This window comes from Lissotriton vulgaris, chromosome 6 (genome assembly GCF_964263255.1).
Source record: "Lissotriton vulgaris chromosome 6, aLisVul1.2, whole genome shotgun sequence".
NCBI classification, from domain to species: Eukaryota; Metazoa; Chordata; class Amphibia; order Caudata; family Salamandridae; genus Lissotriton; species Lissotriton vulgaris.
Genome location: NC_141694.1, coordinates 817,563,897 through 817,583,166, shown reverse-complemented (window position 1 = coordinate 817,583,166; position 19,270 = coordinate 817,563,897). Strand labels below are relative to the sequence as shown.

At 47.5% G+C, this 19,270-nt stretch overlaps 1 protein-coding gene across 1 annotated transcript in view; it reads right to left on the bottom strand.

The window, feature by feature from the left end:
* AKT3 (AKT serine/threonine kinase 3) overlaps nucleotides 1-19,270 on the bottom strand; it is a 1,006,792-nt gene that overhangs the window by 789,852 nt on the left and 197,670 nt on the right. The window lies entirely within an intron of this gene.

Sequence of the window (19,270 nt, the reverse complement as noted above, 5' to 3'; positions counted from 1 at the left end):
ACATAGCTAAGGCAAACAAATAAGTCTTTGTACATGTCCACAAAGGGTAAACCCATACAGTTTTAAAAAATAGTCCATTCATGGTGACGAAACAATTAATTGAATTGCCCAGGACAGAAAGCACAGCTCGGTCTTGTGAAAGATGTCACTAGGAAATTATTAAAATGCTCCCTTAAGCGCAAACTTGATGCAGTAGAGAACGATAAAGATTAGGAAATATATTAATCAAAGAAAACATAGGTATTTAATTCAAAATCCAAATAAAACCACTAACTACACCCAGGAGCCCTAATAATGCCACAATATGGACTTGCTGCGCATTGCTCTCTATAGCTCTTTTCCAACAACATCAAAAGCAGTTAAAGAAAACTGGTCCAAAATGTGTATGACAAAAACAATGCTCCTTGTCAGAACTTCTTTCGGAGGGCCACAGGGCAAGCAGGAGCTACTGGGTCCAAACGGGTGTGCCAGAGTACTGATGTGTCGGGGCCCACTCACTATGGGTCCTGAACAACTGGGGCAAGTTCGCCTTCCTCACTTGATTTTCAGTGGTAGCGCAGGTCAAGAAGTCCAAGGTTTCTTGAGAGGGAGGTACATGCAAGGGGGTATGTGTGAAAGAGGGGGTGAGGGCAACACAGGCTCATAACTCAAAATACGTTCAGCAGCAGCAATAAATGATTGTCCAGAAAATACTTGGTTTTATGAAAAATAATTGATATATATACGAGCACAAAGTGAAATACATCATACACAAACAATACAAACATCCTCCATGAGGTAAGGGCTCCAGTGTTCAATAGATAGGTCACCAAGTCCTACTTCCCTCTTGCCAACAGTAATGGTTATTCCCCATTCACTATAGGTGACAATCAGGTTAAGCCCCACTAGTAGTTCGAGTCTCAGAAGTACCGCTTCTATTCTTCCAAAAGTCAAAAGTGTTTCAGGGCTCGAAACAATATGTGAAAGAACAAGTTCCCCTGGGGTCTTCTGGCCCTACGATCAGTTTAACCCACTGTGAGGGGTTGTGCTACTGGAGTCTCAGGGAATGTTTCACTCTAGGACGACTCAGAGGGCTGCACCTGCTGCTGACAGTGAGTAGCAGGGCAGAGGCTAGGTGTCCACGGCGCTTTCTCAGGTGAGAAGGTAAGTTTCTCTGATACTTTGAACACGTGGTGGAGAATTATGGCTCAAATTCCGATCTCAGTCAGGGCTCAGGCATGCACAGATCATCACTGCATCATCTCATGACAGTGGAACCAGACAAAGTTCCTGTTTTTTTAGGTGCCCCCTTCAACCATAATAGGTCACCAACCTTACTCCGCTCAAGTGCGAAGGCCTGATCGGCACAGCAGTAACTTCATCATCATGGTGGCCTCCTCTGGCTTATGGGGTCGCCAACTTCAGTACACACAGTGGCTATGGCCTGATCAGCAGTTATGCAATCCTCACATCGGACAGCTCTGACTTCAATCTGCCCAACAGCAACAGCTTGATTAACATGGCAATAACCTCCATATAATAATCCACACACAAAAGGGGAGAGGGCCAAAATAGTTTAAACTCCAATACCCCAGGCCCCCTGAGGCAACTAGATGATCACACACAAGGGGTATAAAGAGTGCACAAACACAACAAAGGAAAATCCCCAAATTTGGAAAAACTGCCCTCACTCAATACCGAAGTATGTGACATGCTTCATCATAGGGCCTGCTACAAACGCCCCGGTGTAGCCACATCCAGGGCGGAACATTAGGGAGGGGGAAAAAATAATAATTTCCACGTTACAAGATGTACAACACAGTCAGTCAATACGTACAACGAATAACATACATTAGTGATAGAACGTGCAAGTGAACACCTCGTGGATCTGATGTGAGTGCGACAAAAAAAGTGCAGTATGGATATGTTTAAAACTGATTAAGGGTGCCAATAGAAATAATTACTTTAAGCCCAATTTTGATACCCTTATCAGGATTAAAAATGAAAGAGGATGGGAAAATGTCTTATTGAGAAAATGAGGTTCCTCAAGACTTCCCTCCTACCACTGCTAGAGTCAACATGTTTCGACCGCTTCAAATGTGCCCCGAGAGGTCACTTCGGTCTTCCTCAGGACTGTCGCAGTCAAATCCACTAGTTACCCATGCCGTAGTTTGGTCACTGGGTTTCCCGAATGGAGTAGGTCTCGTAAATCCGTACTCTTCCGGGTCTTCCAATCATTCAGTGGAGAAGATGTCCCCAAGAATAGGGGAGAACATTCACTGGAAAAGAGTAAGGAATAATGAGAAGGGTGCGGGTGCTCGCCCCCCATAACTCTACTCAATTCCTCCCTGAGATTATTGATTTACTAACTCGGGTCTTTCTCCAACTAAAAAAGTTGCTTCAACAACGTTCCACAAACACACTCATTCGTAAATCATTTTAGCCGGGATTGTCTTACTAAACCTTCCACGAGACTAGCTTCAATTACTGAGTCTTAAATTCAAATGTTCGTTAGTCGGTATGGTCATGAATCAAGCAACACACTCACGGACCCCCGGCAGAGCCTGGGACCCCCATGAGCCAACGCACACTCCACCTGTGAACCACCATTATCTTGGGCACGTAGTAGAAATCCTCAAATTAGGCTTGTCAGCTTCAGTAAACAAACTTACAGAGTTTATGAACTACATAAACTTGAACTTGAACTGGTGTCCGTCCAGGTGGTCTGCCCGTGAACACAATCTGAAAGGAATGAAGCATACGTTGTGAATAGCAGCATCCCTCTTGTCTGTTGGGTGACGTTCAATTTGCTAGGTAGGGCACCGGACATTGCAACCCTCCCCCGTTCACCTTACCGTTCAGTTAGGCTACACCTGCCCAAAGCAATCCTGGACCGAATGACACTGCGTAGATTGAAGACGCGGTGTCCCTTCCTGAATTTACCGGTCCGTTCCCGCCGTCTGACGTCACGAGTGTCATGGCGTCCTGACGTCGTCGGGGCAGGCGGGGGTAGGAGAAGCCTGAAAGCTCCCGGACAAGGTCGGGATATGGATATAGCGATATATATATATATATATATATATATATATATATATATATATATATATAAATAAAGCTGGACTCGTACCTGACACCATATGTGTTGTTCGTCATTTCCCTGAGGAAGAAGGAACAGAACCTTCGAAACGAGTCGGAACAATTTGAGACGAACCCTCGGCCTCTGAACCCTCGGAGGCTTTTTCATGGACCCTGAAGCTATTCAGCAGGCTGCTGCAGAATAAACGCCTGTCTCTTTTTTACCCCCGTGAGTGTGGCGTGTTTTGTGAACACAGGAGCTTCAATATTTCAACGGTTCCGCCACCGTTTACCGCACCCGCCTTCAAGAGTGCATGGGCATCTAGGCGGAAACTGGAGCATAGCAGTGACCCTGCACATGCCTAGCACCGCCACAGTACTTGCCTGATTTGGAGCCTTGACAGGGGATCATACAGATTCTGAGGATACCGAATATATACCACTCCTTCTCCACGCTCAGATGTTACTGTGGCAGGCGAGGGGGTGCGGAGTGGGTGTTTACCAGCAGCGGCACAGGATCCCTGACGAGGACTGCAATACGTGCAATATTAAAGACCGCATACCTGTTCCAGAAGACACCGCGGCATCAGCCCAGCCCGCTGAGGGCGTGTCATGTATTTAAAGCTGGACTCGTACCTGACACCATATGTGTTGTTCGTCATTTCCCGGAGGAAGAAGGAACAGAACCTTCGAAACACGTCGGAACAATTTGAGACGAACCCTCGGCCTCTGAACCCTCGGAGGCTTTTTCATGGACCCTGAAGCTATTCAGCAGGCTGCTGCAGAATAAACGCCTGTCTCTTTTTTACCCCCGTGAGTGTGGCGTGTTTTGTGAACACAGGAGCTTCAATATTTCAACGGTTCCGCCACCGTTTACCGCACCCGCCTTCAAGAGTGCATGGGCATCTAGGCGGAAACTGGAGCGTAGCAGTGACCCTGCACATGCCTAGCACCGCCACAGTACTTGCCTGATTTGGAGCCTTGACAGGGGATCATACAGATTCTGAGGATACCGGATATATACCACTCCTTCTCCACGCTCAGATGTTACTGTGGCAGGCGAGGGGGTGCGGAGTGGGTGTTTACCAGCAGCGGCACAGGATCCCTGACGAGGACTGCAATACGTGCAATATTAAAGACAGCATACCTGTTCCAGAAGACACAGCGGCATCAGCCCAGCCCGCTGAGGGCGTGTCATGTATTTAAAGCTGGACTCGTACCTGACACCATATGTGTTGTTCGTCATTTCCCTGAGGAAGAAGGAACAGAACCTTCGAAACGCGTCGGAACAATTTGAGACGAACCCTCGGCCTCTGAACCCTCGGAGGCTTTTTCATGGACCCTGAATCTATTCAGCAGGCTGCTGCAAAATAAACGCCTGTCTCTTTTTTACCCCCGTGAGTGTGGCGTGTTTTGTGAACACAGGAGCTTCAATATTTCAACGGTTCCGCCACCGTTTACCGCACCCGCCTTCAAGAGTGCATGGGCATCTAGGCGGAAACTGGAGCGTAGCAGTGACCCTGCACATGCCTAGCACCGCCACAGTACTTGCCTGATTTGGAGCCTTGACAGGGGATCATACAGATTCTGAGGATACCGGATATATACCACTCCTTCTCCACGCTCAGATGTTACTGTGGCAGGCGAGGGGGTGCGGAGTGGGTGTTTACCAGCAGCGGCACAGGATCCCTGACGAGGACTGCAATACGTGCAATATTAAAGACAGCATACCTGTTCCAGAAGACACCGCAGCATCAGCCCAGCCCGCTGAGGGCGTGTCATGTATTTAAAGCTGGACTCGTACCTGACACCATATGTGTTGTTCGTCATTTCCCTGAGGAAGAAGGAACAGAACCTTTCGAAACGCGTCGGAACAATTTGAGACAAACCCTCGGCCTCTGAACCCTCGGAGGCTTTTTCATGGACCCTGAAGCTATTCAGCAGGCTGCTGCAGAATAAACGCCTGTCTTTTTTACCCCCGTGAGTGTGGCGTGTTTTGTGAACACAGGAGCTTCAATATTTCAACGGTTCCGCCACCGTTTACCGCACCCGCCTTCAAGAGTGCATGGGCATCTAGGCAGAAACTGGAGCGTAGCAGTGACCCTGCACATGCCTAGCACCGCCACAGTACTTGCCTGATTTGGAGCCTTGACAGGGGATCATACAGATTCTGAGGATACCGGATATATACCACTCCTTCTCCACGCTCAGATGTTACTGTGGCAGGCGAGGGGGTGCGGAGTGGGTGTTTACCAGCAGCGGCACAGGATCCCTGACGAGGACTGCAATACGTGCAATATTAAAGACAGCATACCTGTTCCAGAAGACACCGCGGCATCAGCCCAGCCCGCTGAGGGCGTGTCATGTATTTAAAGCTGGACTCGTACCTGACACCATATGTGTTGTTCGTCATTTCCCTGAGGAAGAAGGAACAGAACCTTCGAAACGCGTCGGAACAATTTGAGACGAACCCTCGGAGGCTTTTTCATGGACCCTGAAGCTATTCAGCAGGCTGCTGCAGAATAAACGCCGGTCTCTTTTTTACCCCCGTGAGTGTGGCGTGTTTTGTGAACACAGGAGCTTATATATATATATATATATATATATATATATATATATATATATATATATATATATATATATATATATCCACAACAAATTCCAAGAGGAATATGTGCCGCAATTTGGAGTTATTATTGCGATCCTTCATTTATACGCCACTGTATCTGACAATTGTGTTTCGGCCTGCAAGCCCTTTGTCAATGTCAGTTTCTTAACAAATCACCACCTATGCCACTTTACTCTAATAGTAATTTCCGTTATAGCATATCATATAACAATTAAAAACTGACTTTTCTTGCAAACTGCCAAATGGAGCAGCCATTTTGGAGAGTTGTTGTTATTACACATCTAAATGATTCTCGTTACATCTCCCCATGTTTCAGCCCGAACATTTCCATATAATACATCCAATAACCCCTGGGTCTGAATTGTTTTACCCCTCTGAGATAGATGTAATTAAAGTGTTGATTGCTACAGTATTTTTTATGAAGTGCATTGCAATAAAGTGACTAAATGCTTTCGATTATTCTTTACATTTGGTTATTTCCGAGACATGGGAATATTTTCATAATATTGGATACATTTTCCCACAATAAATACAAAAATTGAGTATTCCACAATAGTACAAATATTATTTAATGAAAAGTCATTTGAAATCCTCTATATCCATTGTTTTACCATATTGGGTCCACCATTCCCGTTATCCCTTAACAATGATTAGAGTAAAGTTAAATAGGTGGTGATTTGTTAAGAAACTGACATTGACAAAGGCAGTGCAGGCCAAAATGAGTTTATCAAATATGGAGGTGGCGGATAAATAAAGGAACGCAATAACTCCTGAGTGCACCACGTCTTTCCTTTTGGATGTGGTTGTGTATTGTTTGCGGATTCACCTTCGTGTGTAGCTGCACCCGTTACTTTGGTGATGCGACGGTTTGTTGAAGCAGTAAAACAAATATATATATGCAGTCATTTAACAAAATTTCCTCTTTGTATCCCAAAAGAACCTGTTGACAATATGTATTTATACAGATATAGTATTTCTTCTATGTTTGACCAGCAATGTGATGCACCAGCACTTTAAATATGGGTCAGCAAGAGCACATGGTCAGGTGATCAAGGCCGCTTAGACGGCCGAAACGCGTCTTGACGCTGCAAGGGAAATAAAATAATGCTTGCACTAAAGTTGGTCTGCGCCCGTGATTCTGCGCTGTAAAGCAGGTGAGAGGTTGCGAGCTGCTGCTGATATTTCCGGTATTGGATTGCTGCCGGTTCGCGGACCCCCTCCTGGGATAGAAGGCTTCACGGGAAGCAGTCCATTTGCCCGACGAGGCTCTCGTCCTGCTTCACTACGGGCGCAGTGTTGGCAGGGACCCCTGGGGCTCTGAGTGGAGTTCCTGGAAGGAAAGAGGCCGAATCACTGTGTGAAGCAGAAGTTACTACTTGTGTAATTATATATCTGTAAGAGACATTAGTTGGTGATAGATTCCTTACCTTAGAATATCCCCAGGCGTCAGACTGGATCCGGAAACTTTTGCTTAGCAATACCCCTGCGCGTCGGTAGGCGTCGTCCGCGGCTCTGCGTCAGTCGTCGGCACAGAAATGACGTTGGAGTACTTAGACGCCGCCCTCGCGCGCTGACGTCAGTTCTTATACACAGCTTTTCCGCTCCAGATACGCAGAGCCATGATAGAACCAACACGGGTGCCATGAAACTAGGGCCCTGAAAGAGGATGACCTTAACCCTACATATCGACGGGAGGATGGGTGGGTCGATAAGAAATCTATCACTAACTAATGTCTCTTACAGATATATTGTTACACAAGTAGTAACTTGTGCATCTGAAAGAGACACGTTAGTGATAGATTCCTTACCTTAGAATAGATACCCCAGCAATACCAATCCCGGTGGTGGGTCTGTGAACCAATAATCACACCAGGAAGTCCTGGAGGACGGAACGGCCAAAGAACCATCCCTCCGGACTTGCCTGTCCAGGCAGTAGTGTCTCGCGAACGTGTACAGCGAGGCCCACATAGCTGCCTGACCAATGTCCTGCAAGGGGACTCCCTGGCCCAGGGAAGTAGTAGTCGCCGTGGCCCGAGTGGAGTGGGCCCTCAGCCCAACAGGAGGTTCCTTCTTAGCCAAGGAGTAACACGCTTGGATGCACAACACGATCCACCGAGAGATGGTCCACTTGTGCACCGCCCGTCCTTTCTTAGCGGCCACGTAACCAACAAAGAGTTGGTCATCCACCCGGAGCTGGCGTGTGCGATCCAGATAGTAAGAGAGCGCACGTTTTGGGTCCAGACGGTGGAGCCTCTCTTCCTCTTTCGAGGGATGCAGGGGCGGAAAGAAGGTGGGCAAGGTGATGGACTGCCCGATGTGGAAGGCTGTGACTACCTTGGGCAGGAAAGAGGGTTTCGTACGCAACACAACCTTGTCCGGATGGACAGAAAGGAAAGGAGATTTAGAGGAAAGAGCCTGGAGCTCCCTCACTCTCCTGGCAGAGGTGATGGCAACCAGGAAAGCAGTCTTAAGTGTAAGAAGACGTAGAGGACAGTTATGAAGCGGCTCAAAGGGAGCGCACATCAAGTAAGTTAGAACCAGGTTCAAGTCCCACTGGGGCATCACAAAAGGCACAGGAGGGAACATATGAGTGATGCCCTTTAAGAATCTGTTTACAATGGGGGACTTGAACAAAGAAGGCTGTTCAGGAAGCCTCAAGAAGGCTGAAAGGGCAGAAAGGTAGCCCTTGATAGTGCCCAGAGCAGAGCCCTGCTGGGCAAGAGAAAGAAGGAAGAGGAGAACCTCAGAAAGAGAGGCATTGAGAGGATCCACAGCCTTTGCTATGCACAATGCCACAAATCTGTTCCACCTGCAGGCGTATACCGACTTTGTGGAGGGACGCCTGTCTGCCAGAATGACATTACAGACTTCAGAAGGCAAGTCAAATGGCCTCAACTGTCGCCGCTCAATCTCCAAGCATGGAGGTGGAGACTGGACAGGTTCAGGTGGAGGACCGTCCCCTGCTGCTGCCGCAGAAGGTCTTCCTGAAAAGGCAGACGAACCGGGGGATCGACTGACATACTGAGTAGCTCAGGATACCAGTACCTTCTAGCCCAGTCCGGAGCCACAAGGATGACTTGGGCCCGGTCGCGCTTTATTTTCTTAAGCACTCTGGGCAGAAGTGGTATAGGCAGAAAGGCGTACAACAGACCGCAACTCCACTCGCGACGAAAAGCGTCCCCGAGCGAGTGCCGCCTTGGAAATTCCAACGCGCAGAACTGATGACATTGCGCGTTCTCTTCGGTGGCGAATAGATCTAACCAAGGCTCTCCCCACTGCAGAAAGAGGCCTTGCGCCACGTCCAAGTTCAGACGCCTTTCGTGATCCATCATGCACCTTCGGCTGAGCTCGTCCGCCCTGGCGTTCAGAGAACCTGCCAGGTGTTGAACCACCAGGGTCATGCCCTGACGTTCCAGCCACTGCCAGAGGCGCAGAGCCTCCTGGCACCCCGCCCTGTTTGTTGCAGTACCACATGGCGGTGGTGTTGTCTGAACACCTGCACTACACTCCCCCGGACAGAGGGGAGGAATGCCTTCAGTGCTAGACGAATCACCCGCAGCTCCAGAAGGTTGATATGGAGCTGGGACTCCGCCGGAGACCAGAGGCCTCTGATCTCCGCCTCTCCCATGTGGCCTCCCCAGCCCTGGAGGGACGCGTCCGTCACAACTACGTGATCCGGTTGGGGAAGGGAGAGCGATCTGCCGCTGACCCAATCGCGGTCCGTGAGCCACCACTGCAGCTGTCTCGCAGTGCCCTCCCAGATCATGACATGGTCGTACAGGTTGCCCTGATGCTGGGCCCACTGAAACTTCAGGTCCCACTGCAGAGCCCGCATACGCCACCTGGCGTGATGCACCAGAAGGATGCAGGAGGCCATCAGCCCCAGAAGCCGCAGCGTCAACCTGACCGAGACCCGGGATAAAGGCTGAAAGATCGGAATCAGAGCCTGAATATCCCGGACCCGCTGTTCGGGAGGATAAACCCGAAACCGCGCCGAGTCGAGGACCGCTCCGATGAAGAGGAGCTTCTGAGAGGGGCACAGGTGGGACTTCGGCACATTGATGGAAAACCCCAGCTGGTGCAGGAGGTCTGCCGTTGTCTGGAGGTGGCTGGCGACTGTCTGGGGCGAGCCCGCCTTCAACAACCAGTCGTCGAGGTAGGGGAAGACTGAAACCCCTAACCTGCGCAGATGAGCTGCGACCACCGCCATCACCTTCGTGAACACCCGTGGGGCGCTGGTAAGGCCGAAGGGGAGCACGGTAAACTGAAAGTGCTCGTGGCCTACCGTGAACCGCAGGTAGCGTTGGTGGGCCGGCAGGACAGGGAGGTGGAAATAAGCGTCCTGCAAGTCCAATGCTACCATCCAGTCTCCTGGGTCCAGGGTAGCTAAGACCTGAGCCAATGTCAGCATTTTGAACAATTTCTTCCGGAGGAAGCCGTTGACGTTCCATAGGTCCAAGATAGGGCGCAGGCCCCCTTTGCCCTTCTTGGGTACCAGAAAGTAGTGGGAGTAACAACCACACCCTACTTCTGGCCCAGGAACGCGCTTGATGGCCCCCTTGGCCAAGTGGGCCGTAACTTGCTCTTGCAGAAGTTGAAAATGATCCCCCAACACGCGGTGGTATTGCGTTGGCATGGCTGGAGGGGTCGTCTCGAAGGGGAGGGAGTAGCCCCTCCGGACGATTTGCAGCACCCACACGTCCGACGTGACAGTGCGCCACTGGAAGTGGTGATGGCGAACCCTGCCCCCCACTGGCGTCACATGGGCCTGAAAGCACGGACTAGGAGGGTTTTGAGGCAGATGCTGCAGGGGAAGGTGTGGACTGGCCGCGCTGTTGTCCCCGACTGCCGCCACGGCGGTTTCCACGGCTGCCACCGCGCTGTGTATTAGTCTGCGGCGCGTGGCTGGCAGCACGTGTAGGAGCGCCCCTTCCTTGGCCACAAAAGGAGCACAAGGCACCCGTTTGCTGGCGTGGGGCCGAGATGCCCAAGGACTTGGCCGTAGCCCTGGAGTCCTTAAAACGCTCAAGCGCATGGTCTGCCTTGTCGCCAAATAGGCGACGGCCATCAAACGGCATGTCCAGAAGTGTGGCCTGGACATCAGCCGAAAAGTTGGCGGTCCTTAACCAGGCGTGGCGTCGAACAGCCATTGTCGTTGCCATCGCTCTGCCCAGTGAGTCCGTGGTATCCAGCCCACACTGGATGGATATGGTGCCGCTCGACCCTCCGCAAGGGCTTGGGCGAGTTTAGCCCGGACCTTCTCCGGACATTGTGGCAGCACGTCCGCGACCCACAGAGTGTGGGTGTAGCGGCCCAAGAGGCATGCGGTATTGACTGACAGCAGTCCCAAACTCAGGGACAAGAACACCTTCTTTCCGAACTGTTCATACCTCTTGGATTCCCGATCGGGCAGGGCCGTCGGGAATGCGGTCTGGGAAGTCAACGCCTGGATAACCAGGCTCTCGGGGTGGGGTGGGTGGACAAGAAGCAAGGGTTGCCCGGAGCCGGACGGTAGCATCTGGCCACGTTCCAATCCACAGGTGGACCTGTGGCGGGCAAGGACCAGGTGCCTAAAAGAATTTCACACTAGGCCTCATTACACGGCAGCAGAGGCTCAGCCGAGCTTGACTGCGGTTTAAGGACCTCAGTGAGGAGGTTAGTCCTCACGGCCGCGGCGGGGAGCTCCAGGCTTAAGGCCTTGGCCACCCACGTCAACACTACACTGTAGGCAACCCCCTCCTCCGTAGTCACGGTTGGAGGGGAGACAAAACCAGTGTCTGGCGAAGTGTCCAGTCCACTGGCATCCCCAAGCTCACATGTCCAGTCCTGCTGAGACTGGCACTCCTGTGCCAGAGGGTCCACAGACCCCTCCCAATCCCCCTCATCACCCATCACCTGAAATTTAGGTTCAAAGGATGGGGCCGGTTCGTGGAAATAAAAATCTCCAAACTACGTCGAGAGCGGCGCCCAGCGGCTGGGCGCCGCTCTGGCGCCGAAACCGAATCGAGGGCAGGATTGGGGACGGCGTCCCCCGTAGGCAGTGCCGGGGTGACACCCTAGGGGCCGGCATCGGTGAGGTCATGAGGTCAACCGGCGACAACCCAGATCCGGAAGCGGACCCAGTGGGGGCCTGTGGCGCCGGGACCGAAGTCGCCGGCAGCGTCAGGACCGAAACACCCGACGGCGTCGGAGCTGAAGCACCCAACCCGCTAGGCCCCCCAGCCGGGACCGCCGGGCCCGAAGGCGCTGCGGAACCCGGCGGAAGAGGGAGGGACCTCATGGCCATGAGGTACCGCTCTACCTCCTCAGGCGTTGCATCGTGCCCAGGGACCGGAAGGTGTGGGGCAGGATGTGGCGGTCGCGACTCCGTCGGAGCCACGTGGGTGGTGTCACCCGAACGCCCGGCCGCGTCGCACGAGTGTCGGGGTGGGTCGGAAGAGCGATTACGCCTTTCCGACCTCTCATGCCTCTTACCTGAGGCTCTTGATCCCGAAGACCGATGCAGACTCTCGGAGCTACGAGGGCTCCGACCCCGCGACCGGTCCCTCGAACGGCGCGGGCTGACTGCCGGAGCTCAAGCCGCTTGCGGGACCGCTCCCGCCTAGCCTTGGACGTCAGGACCCGGCAGTCGGAGAAGGTTCGGTCGTCGTGGTCGAGGCCTAGACACTGAAGACACTGGCGATGGGGGTCGGTTACAGACATCAGTTGGCTGCACTTGGAGCAGGGTTTGAACCCGGGCATCCCTACCGGCACCTTAGGAGTCGAACGATTCGAGGAAAAACAGATCAAAAGATCAAAAAAGTTTAGTCAAAAAGTGACTAAGGGGTAGAGCTTCTCCGGATCTGCGCTAGCTGGCGCGGAAAAAAGAAGAACTGACGTCAGCGTGCGAGGGCGGCGTCTAAGTACTCCGACGACGTCATTCCGGCGGTAACGATGCCGATGACGGACGTGGAGCCGCGGACGACGCCTACCGACGCGCATGGGTATTGCTACGCAAAAGTTTCTGGATCCAGTCTGACGCCTGGGGATATTCTAAGGTAAGGATTCTATCACTAAAGTGTCTCTTTCAGATTACAGGACTACTGGCGTGGAGGAATGAGGTACAGGAACAGGAGCGCTGCTTCATGTTGATGCACGCCGCTCGGCTGAGCAGGCATTCAACGGAAGAGTCGCGGGAAACTCATCCCACCCGGTAAGAAGAAGAGAATTATTTGATGACAGTGTGGCGTTTTGGGTCGGGTGGTGTGCACACGCTGGAGTAAAAGACTGAGTCAAGAGTTGGTGTGTTCTGGTATCGCGGAGTCCTGCTAAATGCTATAGCCCCAGGAACACCCCCCAAAACGGTGATAACTCCAGTGTGGAAATAAGCATATTTTTCCGAGGCAATGTTGGATGACGTGCGTAGAGCCCGTGAGCTTGCCGCAAACTATATATTTTCAGATGCCTTAGAAAACGAGGCAGTTGCAAACAGAGATTAACAATGAAACTGGAGCTGAATCTGCTGGTTTAAAGGAGCTACACAAACTGTTGGAAAAGTTTAAAAGACAAGAGCAATCTAAGTATTGGGAGGCGCGCTCCTTGAAACGATATTTAGATGTAAGGAGAATCCCTAGGGGGCTAAGCATCATGCTAGTCCCCAGTTATGAATCGCCAAATCCGAGGATGATGGCGGAATGGGGTGAGTGCAACCTTGAATCATCAAGACTCTTAGTGCAAATCCTGGTCAAATATGCCGAGATTGACGGGGCTGATTTACAAGTAAAAATTGATGCCCTAGAAGCGAACACAAAACAACAAGGAGGTGAGTCTGGCAAGGAAGCTAAGATGCAAGAGGATATGACTAGCAGATTGGTGAAGGAAGAAGAAAAAATTAAAACACGCAAGATCTACAAGTTCAAACGAGACCGTGATGATTATGCCAATGGACAGATCTTCACATTTGCCCGCTGCTATGATTCTTTGAGGGCGGCTACAGCTAGTAAAAGGGGAGATGGCAATAAAGGGACACAAAAACAACATGTATCAAGCTCGGCACCTGAGGGCGAGTCAGATAATGAAAATGCCAGAAAAACAACAGGAATAAAGCGGACATTGGGGGAAGAACTGGATATTTTAAAACAAAGCAGGAGGGACACATTGAGACAACGTTTCCAAGGAACAGTGGCAAAACAAAATGCCAGAGGGGAAGAGGGAGACGCCAGGCCCGCAAACAATGTAGAGCAAAAGAAGCTGGGACGAGCCAGGAAAAATTAGAAACCAAAGGCATAGAAAAACCAAGCTCAAACAGCGAAGCTGAGATCCAGGAAACAAAATCTATTATCAAGCTGGGTAATATAAAGTTATCCGTTGCGGAAAAACAGCTGCTTTAAGTTTGAGTTTTTGCCCTGAATCCAGCTTTTCATACACCAGAACAAAAGCTGATGTTTACCAGTTTATCCACAAATTGAAGCTTAAAAAACGGTATCTGCAAAAATCTGTTACGGAGCACAGAATATGTTCGACTGGTAAAAATGAGGCATCAGGACTTGTGGTCTCTGACCATAGTCTCTATAGAGATATGTGTCAATTAGCCTCAGGAGAAGAGACTAACACACAGGAAGTCTCAACAATGCTGGGGCAAAAGAAACCAGAAACTCCGTTCAAGCTAAAATCTAAATTCATACCTTTATCTGCACATGACGGCCTGGACACTTTTAGTGAACATTGACCCACGCCAACAATGGAACAAGGAAAAAATGCTCAAATAATGAAAGAATATATCATCATTTGATTTCAAAACTGCAGAAGGCGGACTTAATAATACGAAATTCGGACAAAGGTGGTAACATTGTCCTGTGGCCAACATCGGAGTATCTAAAGGAAGCTTATGGTCAACTAAATGATGTCAACTGCTATAGAAAAAGCACTACATTGAAATATAAAGATACACAGGATATTTTGTTTAAAAATCTACTGGCATGGAAAGGATTGGGTCTGCTGAGTTGGGACGAATATAAATTTATTAAAAAGGAACATGCTTTGGTGCCTTACATCTACTTTATACCGAAGGTCCATAAAAGCCTAATCGCCCCACCAGGAAGACCTATTATTGCGGCCTGTGGGGGACTTTTGGAAAATCTCTCCCAATACATTGATTTCTTTTTAGAGGCGCATATGAAAAAAACTCAATTCCTATGTTCAGGACACGAGTGATTTTCTTGGTAAAATCAAGGACATATCTTGGAGTGCTGATCTATTATTAGTTACAATGGACGTCAGTTCTCTCTATACATGTATAAGACACAGAGATGGGCTTAGGGCTGCAGATTACTTTCTGAGCACTAGATCGATAGAATTTGCTGAACATACCAGGATGTTGCTCAATATGTTGTCTTTCCTTCTAGAGAACAATTACTTCCTTTTCAATGGCCAGTTTTATCAACAGGTGCAAGGTGTAGCCATGGGGGCCAGTTTCTCCCCCAGCTATGCCTGTCTTTTTATGGGCTGGTGGGGAGGAACTGGTCCTCAGGCGAAAATATGAAGACATCTGCACCAATAATATAGTCTCCTGGCTGCGTTTTATTGATGATTTATTCATTGTTTGGCGTGGATCTGAAGAAAGTGTGTTAAAATTTATGGAGGATATTAATCAGAATGATCTTAATCCCAAATTCACTTTTAACATTAGCAGGTATTCAGTGACATTTTTAGATGTACAGGTTTTTATACAAAACAATATTTTAACAACTACCCTTTTTTGAAAACCCACGGCGGGCAATACGTTATTACATGCCTCAAGTGCACATCCGCCACATTTAATAAAAAGTATACCTTATGGGGAGATGCTTCGCATCCGACATATATGCAGTGATCTACTGGATGCAAAGGAAAAACAGTTGGAGAGCCAGGCGAGGTTTTTAGATAGAGGATACAGCCATAGAGTAGTGGATACCGCCATGAAAAAATCTCTATTAAAATCAAGGGAGGAACTCCTTCAATAATACAGAGTTAATACCAAAAAAGGAGGGCAAAGTGGAAAGATGGAGCCGGTTCGTTTGATTTTAACATATTCCAAACAGGAAAGAGAATTGAGGAGCATTATATAACTTAACTGGCACTTCATCCAGGATGATCCTGTGATAGGTGATTTAATGCCCTCGAATCCGGCTATAACTTTCCGAAAATGTAAAAGTATGGGTAACTCCTTGGCCAGTAACAGCAAGGAGAGTTTTAAGAAAGAGTTGGCTGCCTTCCAGAAAGGGGTTTCATAAATGTTTAACCTGTCGAGCGTGCCAGTTTGGTGCAAGTACTAAAACTTACAGGACAACATTCTCTGATAGTATGAGAGAAATTCAACAACATTTTACATGCAAAACATACTGCGTGTATATCCTGGAATGTGAATGCCGTTTGAAATATATTGGCAGCACCAAACTGGCGGTACATAAACGTATTTTACAGCACCTAAGGGCAATTATAAATAAGGACCAGAATTATCATGTTGCTAGACATTTTCGAACAGTGCACAACAGTGACCCCCGATTTCTTAGCTATTATGCTATAGAGTCAATCCCCCTAACAAAGAGAGGAGGAGACAGAGAAGCTAGTCTACGGAGATTGGAGACTAGTTACCTATTAGAATTCGACTCTAAGTAGCCAGGGGGCCTTAACACAACAGAGGACCTTCACACATTTCTATGAAAAAAGAGGGGAAAATTAACATTTTGTTGTGAAGTTTCTTTGTAGGCTGGTCATATTTAAAAGTGTTTTTCTGGAAAATTGCACCTAAATTACGTTAAAGTATCAAAAGCAAAAATCACAGTCTATCTTAATTACTGCAATTGTTATGACAGGAGTTCCGGACGAAGTACTAAAAGAAATTAAAGAGAACCCTCTATGAACAGGTGTCCTTAGGGCTTTGATGATTGATTTTAAGACATTGTGGGTAGTTTTTATCTATGTGTCTTTTTATCGATTGTTTTAAGCATGTCGCTGGGTGATGCCTGTTTTTAATGGTTTTACATTATCTGGTCGTTGTTTATGTATATCCTCGATGTAACTATAAGGTACTCCATGTTATAACATCTCAACATGTGAAGTTCACAAACTTTAGGAGAAATTTGTTCAGAAATCATCTTCTTTGTTTACATTGCATAGCCATTAGTCATTTTAATGTTTGCACTGTACAGGCACGAGTCACTTTAATGTTTGAGCACTATGGCACAAGTCACTTTATATTCGTAGTGTTGTAGCGCAATTGCACTTTATTTAATGAACTATGAATTGAATAAAACTTTTTAGGACTGTCTTATTGGACGGAAATAGTAATAGCCGTAGGTGCAATGGACTGCGTTAATCATATAAAATTAATAGCAAGTGATAATTGGATACTTGCGATGAATTTGGTTAGTAGTTCAGTTTGATGATAGAAAACTGAAAGAATGTTACGATTACCACGGAGAGACATAGTTATAAAGTGACTTTAGGAAAAGTTTTTAATGATAATGAAAGATTTTTTGGTTGTTTATATTATTATTTTCCATCGTTTGTGGTGAAAACTTAGTAAAATTGATTTATGGATGGCATCAATCTGGTTCAAAAGAATATAATTGAATGCATTGATGCAGCAATTCTTTGTTCAACAGTAAATAATCAATATAACATAATATATATAATGGGATGTTTTTGAATGTTTTGTATGCATTTATGCAGTCATTTAACGAAACTTCCTCTTTGTATCCCAAAAAAACCTGTTGACAATATATATTTAGTCAGAGGGAAATCCCTGGGGTGCGCTAATGAACTTCACAGAACGTTACAGTTACACTTATACATTTAAATAGCAAACACCTATAGTTTACTGTACTTTAGGGGAAAACATAATAATAATTTCCACAAAGAAATAAAGTCGTTAATCTATTTTTAATAAAAACCATACATATATTCAATAAGAATACTCGACAGTTAAAATTTCAAAGAAATGATCTTTGAAAAGTAAAAATACATAAGGTCAATATTTCATATACAGAATTAAACAGTACAGTAATTTCTGAAAAAGAGAAAACATACATTACATCTCTACATTCCTTTAAGAATGAGAGTGTGAGACAAATGTATTAGTCATGTATATCTCCCCCCATAGACTAGCAACCCTTGCTGTCATGTAGATCTCCCCCCATAGACTAGCAACCCTGTTAACGACTTTATTTCTTTGTGGAAATTATTATTATGTTTTCCCCTAAAGTACAGTAAACTATAGGTGTTTGCTATTTAAATGTATAAGTGTAACTGTAACGTTCTGTGAAGTTCATTAGCGCACCCCAGGGATTTCCCTCTGACTTGCTGTCATTGTGCCCTGTTCCCTGGTGAAAGTGGGGTACCCTCTCTTTTGAAATCTGACAATATATATTTATACAGATATAGTATTTCTTCTATGTTTGACCAGCAATGTGATGCACCAGCACTTTAAATATGGGTCAGCAAGAGCGCATGGTCAGGTGATCAAGGCCGCTTGGACGGCCGAAATGAGTCTTGACGTTGTAAGGGAAATAAAATAATGCTTGCACTAAAGTTGGTCTGTGCCTGTGACTCTGCGCTGTAAAGTGGGTGAAAGAGTGCGAGCTGCTGCTGATATATATATATATATATATATATATATATATCCTCCACAGTTTGGCACATCTTCGCTGGCTTTTTCGGCGCTCTCGAGCGGTGCGTGACCCCACAGCAGAGCCCAGCCATATTATATCCAACCCAACCTTCCAAAGAAAGAAACAAATTGCACTCTCGGGTAGGTTAGAATTTCCTTTTTTACTTTTAGCAATCAAAGTTTATCCATGCCAAACACAACAAACCAGCGAGTTTCTTTCTCACGGAGACCTTGTTCACGGTACTGTAAATATATCTGTATAGCCTACTAGCATTCACCAGTACGTATTTCTAGTTAGGAACTAGTTTACATAGGAAAATCATTTGCTAGTAACCTTGGTGCCATTTGACTAATCTTCCGTACATTTTCCAAAAAACAGTGCCCCACTTTCTCTAGTTGGCCATGAAAAGTTTCAGTGTGATTCTTCAAGCAGAGGCTGATAAAAAGGGTGGGTAAAAAAAAAAAAAAAACATCTCACCAAATTGGGTAGAAAGCTAGCTAGTTCTTGGTACAAAAAGAATGCTTTTTGTGATTTGATGGATATCGGTTCAGTAGTTTTTGACATATTAATGGAAAAAGAAATTTAAATATCTATGGAGGAGAATCTTTTACTAATCCTTTGCGGCAGTTCGCAAATCCACGTGCCAACAGCAATACCGCGATTGGCTGCCCGCAACCCTAGTAGAAAGTTGCAGCTGCCATTTTAGATATCTGGGAGCATTCCCTGGTTGCAGAATTTGAGATATAAAGAAGTAGAAGGGGTCAAGGTAGACATATCCTGGCCACATGGGTGCAAGAGAGGGGTCTCTGAGAGATTGTTTAGAAATTACCCCAGAATATTTTTTTTCCATGTGAGGGTTCACAAATCTGACACTCACACACCCACTAGTAGACTTACTTAGACCCTCTCACACCAACTCAGAGACCCACTGAGACAGTCTTACGTCCACACACAGAGC